A 10,604-nucleotide genomic window follows, 5' to 3' on the forward strand; every position below is an offset into this window, starting at 1 on the left:
AATGGTGGGATCTTTCTATCGATCCAGTAGATATCTCACTGCTGATGCTATTCTCTACCTATATAAGAGCCAGGTACGTCCAAGGATGGAATACTGTTGCCACATCTGGGCAGGAGCTGCTAGTAAGGACTTGTCCTGCCTTGATAGAGTTCAAAATAGACTTCGTAGCCTCGTAGGAGATGTCCTTTTCTCCTCCTTGCAACCTCTATCTCACAGAAGAGATGTTGCGAGTTTGTCTCTGATGTATCGTTATTTTCATGGAAAGTGTTCAACTGAGCTTCAATCTATGGTCCCCCCTTGCCAAACTTTCACAAGAAACACTCGTCTAGCTGTAAACACTATCAATAATTTCCCCCACTCTTTATCTGTGCCTAAACCTAAACGTAGATTCCATGAACAAAGCTTCTTTCTTAGAACTGCACGCCTGTGGAATTGTCTTCCGTTTTCCTGCTTTCCGGCTGACTACAATATGGTTGTGTTCAAGTCTAAAGTAAATAAGTTCTTGATGAGCCGTTCCATATAAGTTATTAAATTTACCAAATTTTCATTACTAATGATTACTATATTGACCAATTTCTACTGTACACTCTTTAACCCTTATCCTTGAGTGGCCTCTTGGCCTTGATAATGTGGTGATGCCTTTGTAAAAAAAAAAAAAAAAAAATCTAAACTTGATAGAAAAACAATTCGGCACACTTAACTAATGAACGGCCATTTTTACACGAGGAACGAAATAATGATTACACCGATTTATGATGACTTAAATCCTTTGTTCTTTAGCAGTTGATTTTCTTTTTAAATAATTTCATGTTTAAATCGTGTTTTTCATCTTTTAATTTTGATTCTTTTATATTTTCATATATTTTATTTCTTAATGAATTGAACACACAAAACAAAAGTTGTGTCAATTTATTGTAGAAATCTTAACAAACAAAACAATATTTTCTGTTTTGAATACTTTTTTGTATTCAAAAAACAAAAAAACGAATTCATCCCGATTTTTTTTAATACCTTGAATGAAAGGTAAGTTTTTTTTCTTTTACTTTTAACAATTTAAAATTTCAATAACTTTTAAAATAATTTTAAACATTAAAAACATTTTTATTGCAATCCAATTTAAAACACGAAAAAATTACGTAAACTCATCGAATTGAACAACTGCTTTTGTATTTTTAGTAAAAAAAATTAAAAAAAACAAAAAACCCTATAGACTACAAATGTTGGTTTAATCTAAACTTTGCGTTCCGAGTGTGTTAAATCTTCATTGTCTACTTTATGCAATTTTACCTTACTTTTCCGAGCGTGTACTTTATGCAATTTTACCTAACTTTTCGAAAAAGTTACTTTTACTTAAAAATAACTTTCCAGTCGGCGAATTTTCGTAATTTAAAAAAAAAATATCACTATTTTCGAAATTACAGTTAAGTACATAATAATGTTTTTGCTTAAAACGCAATATGTTTAAAGATCGATCAATCGACTCTATCTTAAAGACGCATCAAAAACCCGGTAAAATCCATTGAAAGCGGTCGGTGGTTAATAAAGCTGTGTACGCATTATAAATGTTTCTTTTCTGTGTCTTACGTTATACATTAGTACATTAGGGGTCATTTCGAGTTAAAAGTTTATTTACTGCACCCATCTGGACTAGAGAAAATCATGATTTAAATGTGTGTGTGTCTCGTCTAAATAATTAACGATAATTCTCTGATATGGCCGACCAGACGGGTGATCAAAAAGTCAGATCGAGCGTACCGGAAAACGAAATGAGACTAACGAAATGAGCCAAATCGAAATTGAATTTTATTTACGTTTGAATAAAAAACAGTCGAGTTATTTTTTTTATTCAAGAACCCCCAAAAAAACGGGCAAAAAAAAAAAAAAAAACACGGGCAAAAAAAAAAAAAAAATTATCCACCAAGAAAATAAAACATAACAAATTAATCTGAAAAGCGCAAAGTTCAAGCACCCCCCCCAAAAAAAAAGAGAAAAAAAAGGCCAATTGTCAATTTGATCTCATTTCGTTTTCCGGTACGCTCGATCTGACTTTTTGATCACCCGTCTTGTCGGCCATATCAGAGAATTATCGTTAATATTTAGACGAGACATACACATTTAAATCATGATTTTCTCTAGTCCAGATGGGTGCAGTAAATAAACTTTTAACTTGAAATGACCCCTAATGTACTAATGTATAACATAAGACACAGAAAAGAAACATTTATAATGCATACACAGCTTTATTTTCTCATTAGAACCACCGACCATTTTCAATAGATTTTACCCAAAAACCTACATTATTTAACTTGGCATTTATGTTTTGTCAAATATATATATATATATATATATATATATATATATATATATATATATATATATATATATATAGTAATGTATTCATCCAACTATAGGATTCGTCAGGCTTATGCGCGAATTGTGTGGTTGCCTCTTGCTTTTATATATGTTGAGGATTTCTAGTTGGCCAATCAGCTTTCTAGTATCCACCGCGCCCCTTCCTATCAGCCAATGGGCATGCATTTTATCAAACAAAGGATCTGTTTTAGAACTAGGTTAGTGGTTTTAGGTAGACGTTCTCCTTTTTTTTTATACATATAAAGAATGAAATAATAAATATTTAAATTTTTATGGTGGGAAATCACTTTCCTGTATAAATTTAACGTAAAATGAGCACTAATTTCATGACCAGTTAGCAATCAATAATATCTGTAATTTTTTTTTTTGTTGGGGGGAAAGAGAGTGGAGCTCATATCAGTTTTTGCTTTCTTACGTTTTTTTTTCGATAGGTATTATATCCTATAAGTTGTTAACTATTCTGTACTTCCACTTAACAATTTAATGAACCAAAGATAACTTAAAAAGTGTCATTGTGACATTTATTTGGTTTCCTACCAATATTTTGTATAATTATTGATTTTTAAATGGTTATCGGGACTTCAATTATAGCTGTTTTATGTCAGCCAATTTTTCTATTTCTAATGTGAGATACAGCACGAATTTTTTTCAAGTAAATAAACACTTCAAAAGAAGTTAAAACATAAAACAAATTTATTCAAATAGGTAAAAGAGTTACTTTTGTTTCCTTTGGTAACAATAATTGGTTATGTATTTGATTTTGGCCTCAGTTTTTGTTTTTTGTCTAAAATGCCTTTTTTTTTTCAATTGTTAGGTGAAAGTACAAATTACTTAGCAAGGACCAATTTCTCATGTTAAAAATAGCTTTCTAAATAATATCATTATTATTAGTAAGTGGAGGTGTCCTTTTTAAAAATATATAATGTATGAGTAAATGTCCCCGGATTTAAAATTTCCTTTATTTTTATAGAATGTAAATAAAAAATAAGTAGGATGGCACTTTTTAAAATATCAAATATAAATTTGAATTTTAACATTAAAAAAAGCCAACAATATTTTTATGGTATCTTTTGTTTATTAAATTACTGGAGAAAATATTCTTTTTATTTAATACAGAACAAAAAAAAAGAGTGCATAAAAAATTTCCTATCCCCGAATTTAAAAGTGAAATTTAACCCTTTCATTCTTTTTTACATGGAGGTCGCAACTTATCAAGGGCCAGAAGCCACTCAGGGATAAGGGTTATTGTGTGGACAGTAATAAACGGAATAATGTTGTAGTATTCGTTAGTATTGGAGATTTGATAAAGTGTGATAACTTAAAGGTGTGGTTCATCAGGAATTTGTTTCTGTTGAAATTGAAGATATCCATGTTGAAGTCAGAAGGGAAACAGAAAAGCGGTAGGGAGTTCCACGGGCGTGCAGTTCTAAGAAAGAAGCTTTGTTCATGGAATCTACATTTCGATTTAGGCACAGATAAAGAGTGGGGAAAAATATTGACTATGGTTTCAGCTAGATGGGTGTTTATCGTGAAAGATTGACCAGAGATTGGAGCTCAAACGAGCACTTGCCATAGAAATAACGATAAAACAAAGATAGGCTCACAACGTCTATTCTGTGAGAGAGAGGTTGCAGGGAAGAGAAAAGGGCATCCCCCACTAAGACATGAAGTCTATTTTGTACTCTGTCAAGGCAGTATAGGCTGTTTTTAGCAGCTCCTACCCAGATGTGGCAGCAGTATTTCATCCTTGGATGTACTTGGCTTTTATATAGATAGAGAATTGCATCAGTAGTGAGATATCTTCTGGAGTGGCAGAAGGATCCCAGCATTTTCCCAGCAGCCTTGGTAACAGACTTGATGTACATGTTCCATTTCAGATCAGGAGTAAAGGTCAAATCCAGAAGCTTATCAAAACATGGGGCCTCCCCTAGACGAGAGCCATCCATTTCAATTGATGCCAGATGGGGATCAGAGCGTTGATGATGTAAAGATAGGAGCTTGGTTTTAGATGCATTAAAGGTAACCAGCCACCTCTTACCCCACTATACAAAAAAGGCACTTGTTTTAAAATATCAAATATTATTTTAAATATTAACATTTCAAAAAGCCAACAACAATATTGTTACTGTACATTTCTAGGGCTTTTGGATAGGAGCACTTCACCTTTCCTGACCTCAATCAGTGGAGGGGAAATCCTTCTAGATTGAGGCAATTTTAATTTTTGTTCCTATCTAGAGTGCCCCTTTACAGTATCTTTCGTTTAATAAATTAGTTGGTGAGATTATCGAATAGTTAATAACACGTGGGATTTTATCCTCTTAAAAAACCTAAGAAAGCCGAAATGTATATTAGCCCCCCACTAACTGTTGCAAAAATTAGAAATTACAACTAATTACATGCCTGACTGGCCATGAAGTAAGTGCTCATTTATGTTTAATTTATATAGGAAAGTGGCCTCCTACTCTAAAATCTAAAATATTATTTTTTAATTACTTCAGTGCGTATATTTTAAGGCTTCAAAATTTCGCTGCCAATGGGTATAAGTTGCGGTCTCTAGCAAACTATTCAGCCAATTTTTAGTCTAATTATTTGAAATTTACATAAATGGTATTCAGACATGCGCCAAGCATTTTAATCAGTTTTGAGGCGATAATCTTGCTGCTTAAAAGTTGACCGAGTTGACTTTTACAGATCCTACCAAACTCCTCCGCCAATTTTGGGTCTGGACACTTGAAATTTTAGATGTAGGTAACTTTGAGATTGGTCAAACTTTTCATTTTGATTTGAAACCAAGACAATAAATGTTAAGGAGTAAAAATTGGGGCCAAAGTTTAATAATTTACCTCTGCAGTCTCTACCAAATTACTCAAACAATTCTTGGTGTGAACGTTTGACATTTTACATAAAGGGTATTCACACACACGGCAATTTATGAACAGTCCATAGGGCCTGAGTAAATCTGAGCTGAACTGCTAGTACATATATATATATGCTAGTATATATATATAAATAATGTCATATCTAAGGGAGGCTGTCCATATGACAGCAAAGCAGGGGTGACACAATGTCAGTGGGGTGACATTTACACAGACTGCCCTGTTCAGTTTTTCATGTATAACAGAAATGTATTCCATGTGCGTAGGTGGGGCATGTTTTTAATAATATACTCTAGTTAGGCCACTGTTGAAATATAAAAGGCTTCAAAAGATACATATTGAACATTTAGGGGAAAACTTTGCTGGATTAGATAGTAAAATATTTTTGTTTATATTTAGATTTTTTGTATAACAGAAATGTATTCCGTGTGCGTGGGTGGGGCGTATTTTTAATAAACAATTTTTATTTCATTTACTTCTATGATGGTACAATTTTTTTAAAGGGACCTACCGACAACTCTTTTTCTAAATTCTGAACAACTTGCACAACAGCACGTTTGTAATTAGTTTGGTTACAATAGCTTAATGACGTGAATTGCAGCTTAAAACAAAAAAAAATGCTTCAGCAATCAACAGTTTATTGCTAAAATCAGTTCCTTGCATATTTAGTACATATGGAAGTCTAAGCCAACACATAATTTTTTATGTGATTTCTCTTAGTAGAACTTTTAATTTTGTTTTAATTACAAATATATTTATTATTACTTGAAATGCTTTCATTTTTACAAATCCTCCAAAAATATTTTTAACAAATCCCCTCCGCATGTTCAAGTGCTTTTCTAAGTCATCTTGATAAATTTATTTGAAATATAATGACATGGCGTTATGAACTATTTTATAGACATGATTTCATTAAACAATTTAACTGAAGACAATTTTGTCCCAAAAGGAGATAAGTTGACACAGTCTTTGATTTGTATGTAATAGAAAGTAATATAATTTGAACATAATAGAACATAATATGACTTGAAAATAATGGAATGGCATATGACTTGAACGTTATAGAACGTAATGCGACCAAAATGTAATAGAACATAATATGACTTGAAAATAATGGAATGGCATATGACTTGAACGTTATAGAACGTAATGCGACCAAAATGTAATAGAACATAATATGACTTGAAAATAATGGAATGGAATATAACTTGAACGTTATAGAACGTAATGCGACCAAAATGTGATAGAACATAATATGACTTGAAAATAATGGAATGTCATATGACTTGGACGTTATAGAACGTAATGCGACCAAAATGTAATAGAACATAATAAGACTTGAAAATAATGGAATGGAATATAACTTGAACGTTATAGAACGTAATGCGACCAAAATGTGATAGAACATAATATGACTTGAAAATAATGGAATGTCATATGACTTGGACGTTATAGAACGTAATGCGACCAAAATGTGATAGAACATAATATGACTTGAAAATAATGGAATGGCATATGACTTGAACGTAATAGAACATAATATGACTTGAACATAATAGAACATAATATGACTTGAAAATAATGGAATGGCATACGACTTGAAGGTTATAGAACGTAATGCGACCAAAATGTGATAGAACATAAGACTTAAACATATTACATTCCAGTCATATTATGTTCTATTATGTTCAAGTCATATTACGTTCTATGACATTCAAGTCTTATTACGTTCTATTACGTTCAAATCCTATTATTACTGGAATGTAATAGAGCGTGATATGACTTGAACGTAATAGACCATAGGCAATTTTTACATAAAAGAACATATTATGACTTCAACGTAATGAATGTAATAAAACGTAATGTGAATTGAACATCATATGATTTGAATGTTATAGAAGATATTATGATGTGAAGGTAATAGAACGTAACATGACTTGAACATAATATGTCGTAAATGTAATATAACATGATGTGACTTGAACGTAATAGAATATAATAGAACGTAATATGTGAACGTAATAGAACGTAATATTATTTGAACGTAATATAATGTAATATGACTTGAATGTAATAGAACGTAATATGACTTGAATGTAATAGAACGTAATATGACTTTAAGTTATAGAACATAATATGATGTGAACATGATAAAACTTAATGTTTTGAACGTAATAGAACATAATACCACTGAAACATAATAGAGAGTAATATCACTAAAACATAATAGAACGTTATATGAGGTGAACAGATTAGAACGTAAGATGGCTTGACGATAATAGAGTGTAATAGAAGGTTATATGAATAGAACGTAATATGACTTTAAGTTATAGAATGTGACCATAATAGAACTTAATATGTTTTGAACGTAATAGAACATAATAGAACGTTATATGACTTGAACAGATTTGAATGTAATATAACTTCAACTTGATAGAACATAATATGACTTGAACAGATTAGAACGTAAGATGACTTGACCGTAATAGAGTGTAATGTTACATAAATGTAATACAATATAATATGACTTGACTGTAATAAAATACAAAATGGCTTCAACGTAATAGATTATAATAACGCTTGAATGTAAAAGAACATAATATGACTTGAACGTAATATGGCATGAACATAACAGGACATAATATGACTTGGACGTAATGGAAAATGATAGAACGTTATATGACTTGGACCTAATAGAACGTAATATGGCTTTAATTTAGTAGAACATAATATGATTTTAACATAATAAAACATAATACAACATAATATGACTCAATCATAATAGAACATAATATGCCTTGAACGTAATAGAATGTAATTTCAGAAATAATTATATTGTTTTAGATGAAGAAGTAATAATTAAATTTTGGTTTTCAAATTTGTTGACTTTTTGTAAGAATTCATTTAAAAATTATCGCATGGAATCTATTTTATATTTTCAGTGTTTGCAGCAATCGAAATAAATCGATTATTTTATTAGAATGGATCTTCAGTTTCCCTTGATGAAATAAGAAACTCCAATTATTTGATTAGAATGGATCTTCATTTTCCGTTGATGATATAAGAAACTCATAACATATTTGGAAATGTCCACATATAAATTTCGTGAAAATATCAGAAAGCCAAGAAATCATAAAATCATAGACTTGTGAAACACGTGACTTTAAATTTGATGCAAAGTAATTCAAAACATTGTTCTTGTTACGTGTCTGAATTCTTTTACATATAGCATTACCATCAATGTAAAACATGCATGGAAATTAAAAATTGCGAAAAAGTCCTACATCTATTATGTATAAGAAAAATACAAATGTATCAAAGACCAAAGGTTAAGTAAAATAGAAACAAATAAGAAAAAGAAAAATTCTTTAATAAATGTGTGTTGTTTTTATTAGTGAAAGTCATATTATTGTGGAACATTCGAACACGTACTATAGATTAATAATTTTAGTAAACTGTGTGTTGTCTAATTAAAATTAAATTGTGTGTTTTTTTATTATTGAAAATAAATTTGTTTTACTGTATGCAAAGTCATATGGAAAAAAAACTATATTCTTGTAAAGTATGTAGTTCCTATTTTACAAAGGAGTCACATTTATTGCAACATATGCGAGCACATACAGGAGACAAACCACATTCTGGTAAAGTATGTGGTTCTTTTAAAGAAAAGTCGAATTTGTTGCAACATATGTTTACACATACAGAAGATAAACCACATTCTTGTGAAGTATGTGGTTCTTCTTTTGCACGAAAATCATATTTGTTGAAGCATATACGAAGACATAAAGCAGATAAACCACATTCTTGTGAAGTATGTGGTTCTTCTTTTACAGAGAAGTCTACTTTGGTCAATCATATACGAACACATACAGAAGAGAAACCACATTCTTGTGAAGTATGTGGTTCTTCTTTTGCACGAAAATCATATTTGTTGAAGCATATACGAAGACATAAAGCAGATAAACCACATTCTTGTGAAGTATGTGGTTCTTCTTTTACAGAGAAGTCTACTTTGGTCAATCATATACGAACACATACAGGAGAGAAACCACATTCTTGTGAAGTATGTGGTTCTTCTTTTGCACGGAAGTCACATTTGTTTCGACATAGGCGAACACATACAGGAGAGAAACAACATTCTTGTGAAGTATGTAATTCTTCTTTTACAGCGAAGTCGAATTTGTTAGAACATATGTTTACACATACAGGAGAAAAACCACATTCTTGTGAAGTATGTGGTTCTTCTTTTGCACGAAAATCATATTTGTTGAAACATATACGAACACATACAGGTGATAAACCACATTCTTGTGAAATATGTGGTTCTTCTTTTACACAGAAGTCTACTTTAGTCAATCATATACGAACACATACAGGAGAGAAACCACATTCTTGTGAAGTATGTGGTTCTTCTTTTACAGAGAAGTCTCATTTGTTGAGACATATGCGAACACATACAGGAGACAAACCACATACTTGTGAAGTATGTGATTTGCCTTTTGCACATAAATCAAATTTGTGGAGACATATGTGGACACATATAGGAGACAAACCACATTCTTGTGAAGTATGTGGTTCGTCTTTTACAACCAAGTCAGATTTGATGCGACATATGCGAACACATACAGGAGACAAACCACATTCTTGTGAAGTATGTGGTTCTTCTTTTACAGAGAAGTCTCATTTGTTGAGACATATGCAAACACATACAGGAGACAAACCACATACTTGTGAAGTATGTGGTTTGCCTTTTGCACAAAAATCAAATTTGTTGAGACATACGCAGAGACATATAGGAGACAAACCACATTCTTGTGAAGTATGTGGTTCTTCTTTTACAACCAAGTCAGATTTCATGCGACATATGCGAACACATACAGGAGACAAACAACATTCTTAAGAAGTATGTGGTTCTTCTTTTAGAAGCAAGTCAGATTTCATGCAACATATGCGAACACATACAGGAGACAAACAACATTCTTGTGAAGTATGTGGTTCTTCTTTTGCACGGAAATCAACTTTGTTCAATCATATACGAACACATACAGGAGACAAACCACATTCTTTTGAAGTATGTGGTTCTTCTTTTACACGAAAGTCAACTTTGTTGCAACATATGTTAAGACATACCGTAGAAAGAAACACTTTTTTGTGAAGTATGTGCTTTTTTTACACAGAACTCACACTTGTTGCAACATGTTTCCACATACAGGAGAGAAACCACATTCTTGTGAAGTATGTGGTTCTTTTGCACATAAGTCACATTTGTTTCAACACATGATAACACATACAGGGAACAAACTAGTGTGCCATCTTCCTCAGGCCATCCAGTGCGTCCCTCGGGTTGCGGATGGG

General features: G+C 31.7%; 1 long non-coding RNA gene across 1 annotated transcript; it reads left to right on the plus strand.

Moving 5' to 3' along the window:
* Nucleotides 1–747: 747 nt before the first annotated feature.
* LOC145270913 (uncharacterized) lies at nt 748–8,799 on the plus strand. The gene is made up of 2 exons (XR_013865618.1): nt 748–1,023; nt 8,192–8,799. It is a non-coding gene; the product is annotated as an uncharacterized LOC145270913 (long non-coding RNA).
* The last annotated feature ends 1,805 nt before the right edge of the window (nt 8,800–10,604 follow it).

The sequence above is a fragment of the Euprymna scolopes genome, chromosome 46 (assembly GCF_053919585.1).
Source record: "Euprymna scolopes isolate OS-2025 chromosome 46, ASM5391958v1, whole genome shotgun sequence".
NCBI lineage: Eukaryota > Metazoa > Mollusca > Cephalopoda > Sepiida > Sepiolidae > Euprymna > Euprymna scolopes.